The sequence below is a fragment of the Camellia sinensis genome, chromosome 6 (assembly GCF_055761805.1).
Source record: "Camellia sinensis isolate YWXY chromosome 6, ASM5576180v1, whole genome shotgun sequence".
Taxonomy (NCBI): Eukaryota; Viridiplantae; Streptophyta; class Magnoliopsida; order Ericales; family Theaceae; genus Camellia; species Camellia sinensis.
The window spans coordinates 4367501-4383885 of NC_138966.1; the positions used below are offsets into that span (position 1 = coordinate 4367501).

The window sequence follows — 16385 nt, forward strand, 5'->3', positions numbered from 1 at the left end:
CATGACATGCTGCTGGCCGAGGCCGGGGCATGCCATGCTGATGGCCGAGGCCGTGGCAAGGCATGCTGATGGCCGAGGCCGTGGCAAGGCATGCTGATGGCCGAGGCCGTGGCGTGGCATGCCATGCTGCTGGACGAGGCCGTGGCAAGGCATGCTGCTGGCCAAGGCGTTGGCATGGCATGCTGCTACTGACCAAGGCTTGGGCTTGCCATGCTGCTGGCAAAGGCCGCGGCATGGCATGCTGCCGGCCAAGGCCGGGGCAGGGCATGCTGCTGGCCAAGGCTTTGGCATGCCATGTTGCTGGCCAAGGCCGTGGCATGGCATGCTGCTGGCCAAGGCCGTGGCATGGCATGCTGCTGGCCAAGGCCGTGGCATGACATGCTGGCCAAGGCCGGGGCATGGCAAGCTGCTGGCCAAGGTCGTGGCATGGCACGCTGCTGGCCAAGACCGGGGCATGGCACGCTGCTGGCCATGGCCGTGGCATGACAAGCTTGCCAAGGCCGGGGCATGGCGTGCTGCTGGCCAAGGCTTTGGCATGCCATGTTGCTGGCCAAGGCTGTGGCATGGCATGCTGCTGGCCAAGGCGGTGGCATGACATGCTGGCCAAGGCCGGGGCATGGCATGCTGCTGGCCAAGGCCGTGGCATGGCATGCTGCTGGCCAAGGCCGTGGCATGGCATGCTGCTGGCCAAGGCCGTGGCATGGCATGCTGCTGGCCAAGGCCGTGGCATGACATGCTTGCCAAGGCCAGGGCATGGCATGCTGCTGGCCAAGGCTTTGGCATGCCATGTTGCTGGCCAAGGCTGTGGGATGGCATGCTGGCCTAGGCCAACGTGCCACCGCCACCACCGCGGGCCGCCACTCGACGCATCCCGTGCTTGGCTATGTAGTTTCGATGCCACAAGCCAATGCCACAAGCCAAGCGATGGCATGTGCCAAGCGCCCGCCTAGGCATAGGCGTGGCCTGTGGCCTGGCCATGCTGGCCAGCCTTAAGGGAGGTGCCCCCCCCCTTATAATAGCCTGTTAAGCCCTTTTCAATCTGGCAGGAGGAAACATCAACCATGTTCGAGGAGTCATAATGGGAATTTTTTAAAAAGTAATGGTTTTTTGCCAAAACTTTCAACATGAAAGTTGTATGAAATAATTTAATACACCATAAAAAAAATTATAAAAAAATATTTGGCCACCGGAATATTTTATTTTAATTTATTTCAATTTTAATACTTAAAAAATAATAAAAATTACTAAAAATACTCAAAAAATTCTAGAAAAATTCCAACAATTATAAGATGAGGCACTAGTAATTATAGTAATTTTTTTAATTATTTTTTTATTTTTAATTTATTTTATTATAATTTTTATGAGTAAATAAATAATTAAAAAGCCCGACGAACGTGCAAAAACTCTTAGAGAAACCGAGCAAGCATCGGATAGCTCGAATGCAAATAACAAACGCAACAGGCAACTTCCGAGGGACATACTTTTCCCAACAAGCTTCCAGTGGGGAAAGCACTAGCAACGTGTTCGCAAGTCAAAGGCAACCAAACGGCTATTACCCGAGGGACATGCATTTCGCAGGGCAACATATACGTAAGTCAAAGCCAAACCAAATGGCAATTACACGAGGGACGGGATTGCTTGCCAAGGGCGTGGCATGCGATGTTCTAGCCCAAGGCCAAGGCACGCCACGCTGCGGGACAAGGCCGTGGCAAGACATGCGGCTGGCCTTGGCCTTGGCATGGCATGCCGCTGGCTTCGGATGCGCAGCGTTGGCCTTGGCATGGAATGTTGCTGGCTTCGGATGGGCTGCCTAGGCCTTGGACATGGCCTTGGCATGGCATGCTGCTGGCCTTGGCCTTGGCCTTGGCATGCTGCTGGCCTTGGCCTGGGCATGGCATGCTGCTGGCTTTGGCTGGGCTGCCTTGGCCGTGGCATGGCATGCTGCTGGCCTTGGCCTTGGCATGGCATGCTGCTGGCTTTGGCCTTGGCATGGCATGCTGCTGGCATTGGCCTTGGCATGGCATGCTGCTGGCCTTGGCCTTGGCATGGCATGCTGCTGGCTTTGGCCTTGGCATGGCATGCTGCTGGCCTTGGCCTTGGCATGGCATGCTGCTGGCTCTGGCTGGGCTGCCTTGGCCATGGCATGGCATGTTGCAGGCCATGGCCTTGGCATGGCATGCTGCTGGCTTTCGCTGGGCAGCCTTGGCCGTGGCATGGCATGCAGCTGGCCTTGGCCTTGGCATGGCATGCTGCTGGCTTTGGCTGGCCTGCCTTGGCCGTGGCATGGCATGCTGCAGGCCTTGGCCTTGGCATGGCATGCTGCTGGCCTTGGCCTTGGCATGGCATGCTGCTGGCTTTGGCTGGGCTGCCTTGGCCTTGGCATGGCATGCTGCTGGCCTTGGCCTTGGCATGGCATGCTGCTGGCTTTGGCTGGGCTGCCTTGGCCGTGGCATGGCATGCTGCAGGCCTTGGCCTTGGCATGGCATGCTGCTGGCTTTGGCTGGGCTGCCTTGGCCGTGGCATGGCATGCTGCTGGCCTTGGCCTTGGCATGGCATGCTGCTGGCTTTGGCTGGCCTGCCTTGGCCGTGGCATGGCATGCTGCTGGCCTTGGCCTTGGCATGGCATGCTGCTGGCCTTGGCCTTGGCATGGCATGCTGCTGGCCTTGGCTGGGCTGCCTTGGCCTTGGCATGGCATGCTGCTGGCCTTGGCCTTGGCATGGCATGCTGCTGGCATTGGCTGGGCAGCCTTGGCCGTGGCATGGCATGCTGCTGGCCTTGGCCTTGGCATGGCATGTTGCTGGCTTTGGCTGGGCTGCCTTGGCCGTGGCATGGCATGCTCCTGGCCTTGGCCTTAGCATGGCATGCTGCTGGCTTTGGCTGGGCTGCCTTGGCCTTGGCATGGCATGCTGCTGGCCTTGGCCTTGGCATGGCATGCTGCTGGCTTTGGCAGGGCTGCCTTGGCCGTGGCATGGCATGCTGCAGGCCTTGGCCTTGGCATGGCATGCTGCTGGCTTTGGCTGGGCTGCCTTGGCCGTGGCATGGCATGCAGCTGGCCTTGGCCTTGGCATGGCATGCTGCTGGCTTTGGCTGGCCTGCCTTGGCCGTGGCATGGCATGCTGCTGGCCTTGGCCTTGGCATGGCATGCTGCTGGCTTTGGCTGGGCTGTCTTGGCCGTGGCATGGCATGCTGCTGGCCTTGGCCTTGGCATGGCATGCTGCTGGCTTTGGCCTTGGCATGGCATGCTGCTGGCCTTGGCCTTGGCATGGCATGCTGCTGGCTTTGGCCTTGGCATGGCATGCTGCTGGCCTTGGCCTTGGCATGGCATGCTGCTGGCTCTGGCTGGGCTGCCTTGGCCATGGCATGGCATGCTGCAGGCCATGGCCTTGGCATGGCATGCTGCTGGCTTTCGCTGGGCAGCCTTGGCCGTCGCATGGCATGCAGCTGGCCTTGGCCTTGGCATGGCATGCTGCTGGCTTTGGCTGGCCTGCCTTGGCCGTGGCATGGCATGCTGCAGGCCTTGGCCTTGGCATGGCATGCTGCTGGCCTTGGCCTTGGCATGGCATGCTGCTGGCTTTGGCTGGGCTTCCTTGGCCTTGGCATGGCATGCTGCTGGCCTTGGCCTTGGCATGGCATGCTGCTGGCTTTGGCTGGGCTGCCTTGGCCGTGGCATGGCATGCTGCAGGCCTTGGCCTTGGCATGGCATGCTGCTGGCTTTGGCTGGGCTGCCTTGGCCGTGGCATGGCATGCTGCTGGCCTTGGCCTTGGCATGGCATGCTGCTGGCTTTGGCTGGCCTGCCTTGGCCGTGGCATGGCATGCTGCTGGCCTTGGCCTTGGCATGGCATGCTGCTGGCTTTGGCTGGGCTGCCTTGGCCTTGGCATGGCATGCTGCTGGCCTTGGCCTTGGCATGGCATGCTGCTGGCCTTGGCTGGGCTGCCTTGGCCTTGGCATGGCATGCTGCTGGCCTTGGCCTTGGCATGGCATGCTGCTGGCATTGGCTGGGCAGCCTTGGCCGTGGCATGGCATGCTGCTGGCCTTGGCCTTGGCATGGCATGGTGCTGGCTTTGGCTGGGCTGCCTTGGCCGTGGCATGGCATGCTCCTGGCCTTGGCTTTAGCATGGCATGCTGCTGGCTTTGGCTGGGCTGCCTTGGCCTTGGCATGGCATGCTGCTGGCCTTGGCCTTGGCATGGCATGCTGCTGGCTTTGGCTGGGCTGCCTTGGCCGTGGCATGGCATGCTGCAGGCCTTGGCCTTGGCTTGGCATGCTGCTGGCTTTGGCTGGGCTGCCTTGGCCGTGGCATGGCATGCAGCTGGCCTTGGCCTTGGCATGGCATGCTGCTGGCTTTGGCTGGCCTGCCTTGGCCGTGGCATGGCATGCTGCTGGCCTTGGCCTTGGCATGGCATGCTGCTGGCTTTGGCTGGGCTGCCTTGGCCGTGGCATGGCATGCTGCTGGCCTTGGCCTTGGCATGGCATACTGCTGGCTTTGGATGGGCTGCCTTGGCCTTGGCATGGCATGCTGCTGGCCTTGGCCTTGGCCTTGGCATGGCATGCTGCTGGCCTTGGCCTTGGCATGGCATGCTGCTGGCTTTGGCTGGGCTGCCATGCTGCTGGCATGGCATGCTGCAGGCCTTCGCCTTGGCATGGCATGCTGCTGGCTTTGGCTGGCCTGCCTTGGCTGTGGCATGGCATGCTGCTGGCCTTGGCCTTGGTAGGGCATGCTGCTGGCTTTGGCTGGGCTGCCTTGGCCTTGGCATGGCATGCTGCTGGCCTTGGCCTTGGCCTTGGCACGGCATGCTGCTGGCTTTGGCCGGGCTGCCTTGGCCTTGGCATGGCATGCTGCTGGCCTTGGCCTTGGCATGGCATGCTGCTGGCTTTTGCTGGGCTGCCCTGGCCTTGGCATGGCATGCTGCTGGCCTTGGCCTTGGCATGGCATGCTGCTGGCTTTGGCTGGGCTGCCTTGGCCGTGGCATGGCATGCTGCTGGCCTTGGCCTTGGCCTTGGCATGGCATGCTGCTGGCTTTGGCTGGGCTGCCTTGGCCGTGGCATGGCATGCTGCTGGCTTTGGCTGGGCTGCCTTGGCCGTGGCATGGCATGCTGCTGGCCTTGGCCTTGGCCTTGGCTTTGGCCTTGGCATGGCATGCTGCTGGCCTTGGCCTTGGCATGGCATGCTGCTGGCTTTGGCCGGGCTGCCTTGGCCTTGGCATGGCATGCTGCTGGCCTTGGCCTTGGCATGGCATGCTCCTGGCATTGGCTGGGCTGCCTTGGCCGTGGCATGGCATGCTGCTGGCCTTGGCCTTGGCATGGCATGCTGCTGGCTTTGGCTGGGCTGCCTTGGCCGTGGCATGGCATGCTGCTGGCCTTGGCCTTGGCATGGCATGCTGCTGGCCTTGGCCTTGGCATGGCATGCTGCTGGCTTTGGCTGGGCTGCCTTGGCCGTGGCATGGCATGCTGCAGGCCTTGGCCTTGGCATGGCATGCTGCTGGCTTTGGCTGGGCTGCCTTGGCCGTGGCATGGCATGCTGCTGGCCTAGGCCTTGGCATGGCATGCGGTTGGCTTTGGCTGGGCTGCCTTGGCCGCGGCATGGCATGCTGCAGGCCTTGGCCTTGGCATGGCATGCTGCTGGCTTTGGCTGGGCTGCCTTGGCCGCGGCATGGCATGCTGCTGGCCTTGGCCTTGGCATGGCATGCTGCTGGCTTTTGCTGGGCTGCCTTGGCCGTTGCATGGCATGCTGCTGGCCTTGGCCTTGTCATGGCATGCTGCTGGCTTTGGCTGGGCTGCCTTGGCCTTGGCATGGCATGCTGCTGGCCTTGGCCTTGGCATGGCATGCTGCTGGCTTTGGCTGGCCTGCCTTGGCTGTGGCATGGCATGCTGCAGGCCTTGGCCTTGGCACGGCATGCTGCTGGCTTTGGCTGGGCTGCCTTGGCCTTGGCATGGCATGCTGCTGGCCTTGGCCTTGGCATGGCATGCTGCTGGCTTTGGCTGGGATGCCTTGGCCGTGGCATGGCATGCAGCTGGCGTTGGCCTTGGCATGGCATGCTGCTGGCTTTGGCTGGGCTGCCTTGGCCGTGGCATGGCTTGCTGCTGGCCATGGCGTTGGCCTTGGCATGGCATGCTGCTGGCCTTGGCCTTGGCATGGCATGCTGCTGGCTTTGGCTGGGCTGCCTTGGCCGTGGCATGGCATGCAGCTGGCCTTGGCCTTGGCATGGCATGCTGCTGGCTTTGGCTGGGCTGCCTTGGCCGTGGCATGGCATGCTGCTGGCCTTGGCCTTGGCATGGCATGCTGGTGGCTTTGGCTGGGCTGCCTTGGCCTTGGCATGGCATGCTGCTGGCCTTGGCCTTGGCATGGCATGCTGCTGGCTTTTGCTGGGCTGCCTTGGCCGTGGCATCGCATGCTGCTGGCCTTGGCCTTGGCATGGCATGCTGCTGGCTTTGGCTGGGCTGCCTTGGCCTTGGCATGGCATGCAGCTGGCCTTGGCCTTGGCATGGCATGCTGCTGGCTTTGGCTGGCCTGCCTTGGCCGTGGCCTGGCATGCTGCTGGCCTTGGCCTTGGCATGGCATGCTGCTGGCTTTGGCTGGACTGCCTTGGCCGTGGCATGGCATGCTGCTGGCCTTGGCCTTGGCATGGCATGCTGCTGGCTTTGGCTGGGCTGCCTTGGCCTTGGCATGGCATGCTGCTGGCCTTGTCCTTGGCATGGCATGTTGCTGGCATTGGCTGGGCAGCCTTGGCCGTGGCATGGCATGCTGCTGGCCTTGGCCTTGGCATGGCATGCTGCTGGCTTTGGCTGGGCTGCCTTGGCCGTTGCATGGCATGCTGCTGGCCTTGGCCTTGGCATGGCATGCTGCTGGCTTTGGCTGGGCTGCCTTGGCCTTGGCATGGCATGCTGCTGGCCTTGGCCTTGGCATGGCATGCTGCTGGCTTTGGCTGGGCTGCCTTGGCCGTGGCATGGCATGCTGCAGGCCTTGGCCTTGGCATGGCATGCTGCTGGCTTTGGCTGGGCTGCCTTGGCCGTGGCATGGCATGCAGCTGGCCTTGGCCTTGGCATGGCATGCTGCTGGCTTTGGCTGGCCTGCCTTGGCTGTAACGACCCCAAAATCCGTATTAGAGATTACCTTTACGGCCTATTGGGTTAATGTATTTTGATTTATTGATATGTGTTCAAATTGAGGAATTATTTGTTGAACCACGACTGTAAAATTGAAATTACCGACCTTTACGGGTTCAGAAATCACAATTGAGGACTTGGATGTGTTAATGAAAATTTTTAGAACTATTTGGGAAACATAATTGGAAATCTAATTTGTCTGATTTGTTAATGTGCGTTTGGGTGGTTAACTTTGTACTGCAAATTGAAGGCCTTAGAGGCTTCAGAAACCAGAATAGGGGACATTTTTATGATCATCATAATTTTTAGAGACATCTGGAAAGTTTAATTGAAATTTAATTTTTCGCGATTCGTAAGGGCGTGTTTGGCCCTCCTTATTTGTGATAAAGCTTGTATAATTAAATATATCGGTGTGTATGAGTTATATAAGTGGTGAACTCATACTTTTGGAGTCAAAAAAACAAAATATCTAAAGAGAGAGAGAGAGGAAACCGTGAAAGGGAGAGAGGGAAGAGTGTCAATTTTCTCAACATCCATGAAGGCTTTGAAGATGATGGAAGAGAATTGAAGGAAAGAAAGAAGATCACCCATGGGACTTGGAGGAATTGAAGAGAGCTAAGAGATAGACAAAGATTGAGTTAGGTATGAAAATCTATCTTGAAATCTTGTGTTTAAAGTATCAATTTGGTAAAATCATAGAGATCTTGGAAGATTTAAACCCATTTGGGGTTAAGGTTTATCTATGTATTTACTTGAGCTAATTTGAGGAATTAGAAATTGAGTTCTTTAATTTTGTTTATGAGTGGAGCTCAAGCTCATGGATATCATGAAATAAACTTTAGATTATGCAAGAATCATGTGAATTTGTGGGTTGTGGGTTGTGTTTTTAAGAACCTTGAAGATCATGAAAGATTAAGCATTAATCTTGAACTTTGAGACAAATATTGAATTGTTTGAAATGAAATTACACTTGGTTGATGTTAGTTTATCATGTTATAGGGCAATTCTACATGTTTTTGAGTGATTTATGTTAAGAACCAAGCTTAAAAATGGAAAAACCAAGTGTTGGAGCAAAAAGAGCCATTTTCGGACTACACACTGCCCAGAGCCGCACGTGCGGCCCTGTTTCCCGCACGTGCGGGAGACAGCTTTGTCCAGCCATCTTTGAATAAGCATATCTTTTGCCTCGGGGCTCCATTTTGAGTGATTCTTGAGCCTAAAATCAAGCCCCGGAAGTCTAGTTTCCAATGGAAGTGGTCTCACTCCCAAATTCTAAATACAAAAATAGTTATGCCCAAATTAGTGACGACTGTTCACTCTCTGTCAACTAATTTTATACCATTTCTTCACCTAAACCATTTTCCATTGATTTCTCCTGTTTCTGTGACATGGAGTATAACTTATTAAGAAATAATGAGCTTGGTACCACCATGGCTAATTGATTGAATGATCAAAGAGAATAAGTAAATGAGCGAGTATAATCTCATATTATGTGTTGTGCACTGTACTTGTAGGTCGAGACGAGGATATCGTCCTATTACCACCGGGAACCGATCACTGTGAGTAGTAGTTCTGCAATCGTACATTTACTTACCGTAAATAATTCTTATTGTTAACGCACTGTTCTTTGTAAGCATTTATGTTGTTTAGGGATCGGTGAGAACATTGAAAGATTATGTGCACTTCGGTATGACGCTGAAACTACTCTACATTCTGGTTATGGTTAATGGTTATCCTTAATGTATAATAACCTGTAAATTACCTATAACTCCGCACAAGAATTATTAATATTATGCAACTGGTTGGCAAGAAGGGATTATGAATATAAACCCCGCTTAATGGGAACATGATATTTTGAACGTCCTATCCTGGACTCCTACAGCCTTATTTAGTTCGATACATGTTTTATGACATAGACATCTGCCTAAAATGGATTAACGAAATGAAAATCGAACAGAACCATGGGTTTCCTTATACGTCAAAGAATTGAATATCAATAACATTGTTATATGACTCATGTTATGGTGCGAATTGTTCTATCCCCATGAATAGTACTGTAACGACACATGTGTTTCTGTAAATAATTATTATTAATACTTTGTTATATGTAAGATGACTATGGCTACATGTAATGAATCATAAAGGGAAATTTATGTGCACCATTGTGAACGGTATTTGTATGAACCTGGCATTATTATGTTATGTTTATTCACTTCGTTTATGCTATGACATAATATGAATTATTCAGTCTTCAAGAACTATTGATTCCTAGTACGAAACTAAGTGCTGCAATGCGAACCACCTCTTGAGTCCATACATACAAGAACTGGGCTTAAAGCCAATTTGGTCCCTTTATGGGTCACCCGGTTATGTGAAATTATGAAAGATATAATTTGTGAAGATATGAAAGGAATAACTTGTGAACTTATGAAAGATATAATTTGTGATGATATGAAAGGAATAACTTGTGAACTTATGAAAGATATAATTTGTGAAGATATGAAAGGAATAACTTGTGAACTTATGAAAGATATAATTTGTGAAGATATGAAAGGTATAATTTGTGAACTTATGAGGCCGAGGGCCACTTTGTGAATTTGTGAACTTATGAGGCCGAGGGCCAACTTGTGAATTCTGAAATTATGAGGCCGAGGGCCAACTTGTGAAGTATGAATCTGTAACTTGTGAAACTATGAATCTCAAAGGCTGAGGGCCAATTTGTGAAGTTATGCATCTAAGTTAAGCCAAGGGCTAATTTGTTAATGTGTGAACCCATCAGGCCAAGGGCCAACCTATGAAGTTATGAACCGACAAGACTGTTCTGAAATGTGTACAGAATCAGACTAACCACAGGATTTTTGCATTTACTTATCTAATTAGAGAAATGTGTGCATTGTAAGTAAATTAAGTTAATCTTTAAATTGTTTATGTACTACTGTTCACTGAGCTTGACTCACTTTGTCTTATGTCCGTTTCTGTAGGCACTCCACCTGGAGGTCAGTTTTAACCCATGGCATCCGTGCCTCTTTTGTCAACCTCAGAGCATCCAGGCACTTAAGTGAAGGCAGCCTTTTTGCTAAACTTTTGATTTTACACTCTGATTGTTTGCTTAAGGTTGATGTATATATAATTCCTTTGCCTGTCCATGTTGTTTTACGCCCAATTCTAAGGGCTGGGTCTGTATATATATATGTACATAACTAACTCTCTGGTGCACGTCACTGTATGTTTATTTGCCTTATGTTCTGTCTGTGATCCTGGCATGATAGTGGTCGCTCAATGGATGCAGTTCTTTTATTTATGTTAAATTATATTGGTAAATGCTTCCGTTCAGGCCCCATATGATATGTATACCAGGTTATGCGTCCGTTTCTGTGTAGGTCATGCCCAAACTTTTAGGGGCAAGTTTGGGGCGTGACATTATCTGTATTTTGTACACTACACATACTGTGGTCTACCTCACGCTGACTGGGTACTGCACACACAGCACACATATAATCTGCTTTACACTGACTGTATACTGTACAATACTTCACATACTTCACATACTGCACAATCTGATGCCAACTAACTATACACCGCACATACTGCAAACATACAATCTGCTTTACACTGACTGTATACTGCACACACTGTACATTCTGCACAATACACAGTTCTGTAATTTCTGCTTTATTCTGCATTCTGCTTCGTCTGCATTCTGCTTTATCTGATAAGCATACTGATATTTGCTCTATTGTGCTCTGTAGTTGTGGGTGTATGCCTACTTCCCGAGGCTTGCCCCAGTGCCGGACGAGGAGACCCCCCTCGGCGTTCCATTCTCTTGACGCTTTGATGTGAGATGCGTGCGGAGACCACAGGAGTCATTCATATTCTTCTGTCACTACTTCGATACCATTACCGCCGCAGAGGTATTTTAGTTCATTTAAGCTTTGCTTTACATTATTCTTTCGATAACAGTAGATAACCAATTGTGTATCATTTGCAGATTACCTGGCAGCCTTGGGCTCCATTGCCAGCCGCAATTCGGGATTGGTATGTTGGTGCTGAGGAGACTGCCCGGTTCAGGATTCTGCTGGAGGGCCTGGTTTTTCGGGCTTGGTACCTGGGCAAGCGCTTCCTGCGCCAGACCTTAGGTTTACTAGAGCAGATAGCCTCGGGTCCACCTCCTATCGACATGAGGCAAACAGAGAGATACCCCCCACATGAGATGGCCGATTACACAATCGGATGAGAGGCAAAGGGCTTTAGAGGCGAGGGCGACTATGCAGAGTACATCCAGACCTACATCATGCGACCTCTGAGCAGTGGCCGTCGAGCTAAGAGAGAGAGGCTTGCGGCGCCAACGGCTGGAGCTGGAGCAGGGGCAGGAGCACCTAGGATGGCTCGGGCCCATAGCAGGAGTGGGCCTCGGAGAGGGCGGGGAGCTGGATGGCCGGCGTTGACCACGATGATGACATAATGAGGGCAGAGTGGGGGGATTTATCACTTAGTCTCCGCATTCCGTACTGATATACTGCTTACAGCATTCATACTCTGTATTCATACACTATATTCTGTACTAATACACTGCTCACACCATTCATACATTGTACTCATACACTGTACTTGATATTCATACTCTACTTTTGCGTAGCATACTAATGCGTTTGCCATTTGTACTTTTTCAGCCTCCATTCCAGATTCCTACTGCAGGAGGTGCTCCAGCTGGGCCTTCTGTTCCTGCTCGAGGAGGAGGGCGAGGTGGCACAGTATTCCCCCGCACCAAAGTGGGGCACACTCATGTTGGGAGTAGCTCTCGAGCGCCGATCCCAGATGATGATGAATCCGAGGCAGAGACGGAGGCGGAGGCATCTAAGGAGGAGACTGGAGATGACTCAGACTCAGGCTCAGACTATGGAGGTGGCGATGACGCTCCTGGACCTTCGTCCAGGAAGAGGACGAGGACAGACTCTCAGGCCTGAGATGATCGATGCTGATCCAGATTTCTGCTTCTTTTCTTCTTTTTGTTTTACTTTTTCTTTTTGCTGGTAGCTTGAGTACCTTGTACTGCCACAGGCAGGTTTTATTTTCTTCGAAACTTTGTACTTGAAAAGATGATGAAATGAAACAAACTTTTTGTCTGAAAAAGTCTTACATTTTTTGTATTTCATACATCGCATCGCATTGCATCATATTACACCTCAACGTAAATGAGATTGATCTTTTGTCTGAAAGTCAAACACTTGTATTGTAATAACCAGGTAGTGAACCAGCTAATGACAAAACAACTTGTACAACCCACAGCTCATTCTGAACACACAGCCCATAACACAGTGCTTGGTTTACTCTGCATACAGCCTATATACACAGTTCATACAATGCACTGCTTATTCTGAACACACAGCCTATTCTGAAAACTGCTCATTCTGAACGCATAGCCCACAACAGCATATTGCTCATTCTAAATACATGGTTCATTCTGAACTCTACAGAAGTTGAAACACACTCAGATGCTCCAAAATTTCTTGCTTCGCAATCTAGAACCCGAAAGCTTTAGATAGGTCCAGGTTTTTCTGTTCACACTTATCGAGGGTGGACCCTACAGTTTTATGAAAGAACCAAATTATGTTTTGCACAAATGTGGGGAATGGCACAGCACTCTGAGCACAAAACGATTTGAGGAAAGGGTTTGCAACCAGGTATTGAGCCTACGACAGAACACAGCGAAAAGGACTCAACAGAGAAAACAAAAAGGCACTCAATCTAAACAAATCAAGTAACACTCGAGATGACTCAAGACAAGAATCGAGATAGTCAAAACAAAAGACATGACATACAAATGTGTTATAAAAGACAAGAGACCTCTTAGTTTGCGAGGAGCCAGTTTCTCCGGGTATTGTTTCCCACCCTCTTCTCATTTGTGATGCTCACATCACTCGGCCCTCAGGCTCGGTTTTCTCTCAAAATCCCTTTTTGCTCACATTTCTCTCAACTTACACCTCTTTATTCTTCACTCTCTCATTTTTCATCTCTCCCCACATATGGTCGGGGAATAAACAAGAGGTTGTGGGTTTATGCCCAACACTGTTAGCTCGCAGCTATTTCCTCCGGTGACGTTTAGTCGATGTTCCAGATAAGGGTGTGGAGTATCTTGATCCATTCCGGCTCGTGCTTCGCACTTCACACTTGGCTTGATACCTCGTTGCTCGGAGGGTGAGAGAGCTTTCTGCCCTTTAATGACAGCTTCAGCTATGCCCTTTCTGGCAAGTATGCTGGCGATGGGGAAAAGACAGGAAGCCTGACTCAACCGTTCCCCTAGTTCATCATTTTGACCACTTTTTGTTTTGGTTTTCTACTAAAAAAATTTTAACCAAAATGAGAGTTAGATTAACATACTTGTTCAATTTTCTGATTTAAAATCATGCAAGTCAAGCTATGAGCACTGAAAGTTTTCCTTTTTTGGGTCCAAGAAAATGGTCCAGTTTTGGAAAAGATGGAATAATTTTCGAGAAAATAGTCAACCTCAGTAAAAAAATTCTCAAAAACTATTTTTGCAAACGGTCATTGCTCAACGAGCACGGAACTTACTCTCGAGATGCACAACCTCGGATCGATGGCAATGGAAAATTGCCCCTTGTTCCAAAGGGCACAGCACGGCAACGGAAAGTTGCCCCTGGTTTGTATGGCGACTCATGGCAACGGAAAGTTGCCCCTTGTCTGGATAACGTCGCAGCATACTATAGTCAATCCTCATTAGTGATGATCGTAACCGAACTCTAGGATACAGAGAAGATGAAGATGGTCAAAACCAATATACGGACACAGTCACTTTGAAAGTGAGTGGGGCTAGACTTCAGGATGAAGTTGCCTACGTATCCCAAACATGGGAATCAAGCCCTACGTAGTTCTGGTTGTGTCACAACTGAACTATCGGATTCAGAAAAGGCAAGGATGATCAAAACCATTACATGGACACACTTGATTTGGAAGTGTTTGTGGCTGGACTTCATGATGAAGTTGCTTACGTATCCCAAGCATGGGAATCAAGACTTACGTAGTTCCGGTTAAGGTACACTCGTGTATTAACCCTCACTTTTTAGGCTCTAACTTTTGCCAAGGTTGCCCTTTGCGGGTTTTCAACCTTGCAAGCTTTATTCTTCTTTTCTTTTCAATTCCCTTTTTTTTTATTCATTTTTTTTGTCTTTTCTTTTTCAAATCTTTTCATTTTCTTTTTTTTTTTTTGCATTTTTTTGTATTCTTTTCTTTTCTTTTTTTCTTGCTCTAACTTTTGCCTGGGTCACCCTTCCGGGTTTTCGGCCCAGCAAGCCTCTCAAAGGGTAAAAGTGTAACAAGTCCATGCCAAATGGTTTTAGGATCTCAAAGCCATCCGTATCCGGGAGGGTGGCTGTTGTATTGACTTGTAGAAGGATCCATCTTCGGCTCTTCGAGCACGTCGGACATTTTTGCCCCTAGTTCGAGGGGTGCTTCTGTTCTAGCTTCGCAAGCTTCTTCTGATGAGGTCTAATCTTCTTGATCTGACTTTCTTGGCCTCTTATTCGAGGGTTGCTTCAAATTTGGCCACGCAAGCCTCATGTTGTAGTTGACCGTTGAACATTCTGAACTAAGGTCCAAGGTTTGAAAGCAAGGGCTCAAGTCTTGAGGCTGAGAGCGATCCTAAGCTGCACAATCTCAAGAGCGATTCCACACAGGTCTGCGCAAAACATTTTGATTTTCAAAATTTTTTAAGAAAGCGACAAATCGCTCGTGTTGAAGATAGTGCGGAACCAATCTGGATCAAGCCAAGGTCCTTCTCAGTACTCACGTTAACAAACATGATTTCAATCATTAAGGGCTTAGCATGCCTCTCTTTTTCTCAATTTGATCAAAGTTTTGCAAATCCCAAGGAATTCCTTCCTCTTCATTTTTATCACCACAATGTTAAAAAAGTTTTGAAAAACTTAGGTCAATGCAATGAATTCGAGGTGCAGAAGAGTAAGTGAGATGCTCCGCCGTTTCATTCAAATTTTCTGGCACAACTAGCTCGAAGTAGCAATAGGCACGGAAAACATGATAGCCGCAGCTGTTTCATTCAGATTTCCTGGTTGCAACTGGCTCCACAGCAAAGACAGACTCAAAAGAAAACAAAAGGGTAATTACAAAACAAAACGGTGTTCGAGGCAACAACCCCGGAATCACCTGACATTCTATACAATGGGACTGACTCGACACAACAAGACAGACCCTTAAGCAAAAAGACTGGCTCAGGACAAAGAGACAGACTCAAAACAAAAACAAAGAACTGACTCGACACCCAAACCAGAAGTTACAAAACTGCATTCGCAAATGCTCCCAATAGTGCGTGCCAAACGCCACATCTGAAATACACCGAGCGCTGCCCGTAGGTGGTTCAACCCCTGATCACATACTTGCTGTATCCTTGAAACCCAACAATTCAGCGGTGACAGACCTCGAGAAGAATGTCCAATGCATGCGTGCTAGGGTTTGCTCAGAAATTCGTCACCATGCACAAGCTGCCTCTGTTTACCCTACTCTGCTCTTCTAAAAATTGCACAAGTCCCAAGGAACACTCTCTGAACACTGTGGAGCATCACCGACCAAGGGGAAACATCACCGACCATGGTGGAAGGGTTATCGACCAAATATTCAGCTCTCGGCCATCCATCATTGGTCGATCGGCACTTTATGCAGTCGACCGGCCATATTTACCTGCAGAATCCTATTTTGACAGCAGCAGAGGGCAAACATGGCATGGCAATGCATTTGAAGCAAATGTTTGCACAAACACCCTCCTTATCATGTTCATGACTCAAAGGAGGATGGTACTCGACCCTCGGGCCACCAATCGCGCATTTCAATGCGTGATGGCCAAAGAGGCCAAGTTATGCATTTTGATGTCAAATGAAATGCAAACCAAATAAACACATAAGGCCCAACCTCTATCACTTGATCAAGAGACAAGGCATGCATGCTCAATGCAATGCAACCTAGACATGTGAGTTAAGTATGCAATCATGAGCATGAAAGCAAGTAATGTGTACTAAGCACACAACCGAAACAAACAAACATGCAAGGCATGTAACAACATGTGTAAGCTAACAAGCATGCAATTTGCAATGCGAACATGCAAACATTCAAGACACGTAACATGTTAAGAAACCAAGACAAAAGGAAGAAAACATGCTAAATGCAATGTGATTCGAGCATGCAACACATGCGATAGGCCAAGTATGCAACAACACACAAGGCGAGCATGCAACAACATGCAAAGGAGGGACTT

General features: G+C 50.3%; 1 long non-coding RNA gene across 1 annotated transcript; it reads left to right on the top strand.

The window, feature by feature from the left end:
- Positions 1–7573: 7573 nt before the first annotated feature.
- Positions 7574–10373, top strand: LOC114274867 (uncharacterized). The gene is made up of 3 exons (XR_014331614.1): positions 7574–7747; positions 8620–8664; positions 10087–10373. It is a non-coding gene; the product is annotated as an uncharacterized LOC114274867 (long non-coding RNA).
- The last annotated feature ends 6012 nt before the right edge of the window (positions 10374–16385 follow it).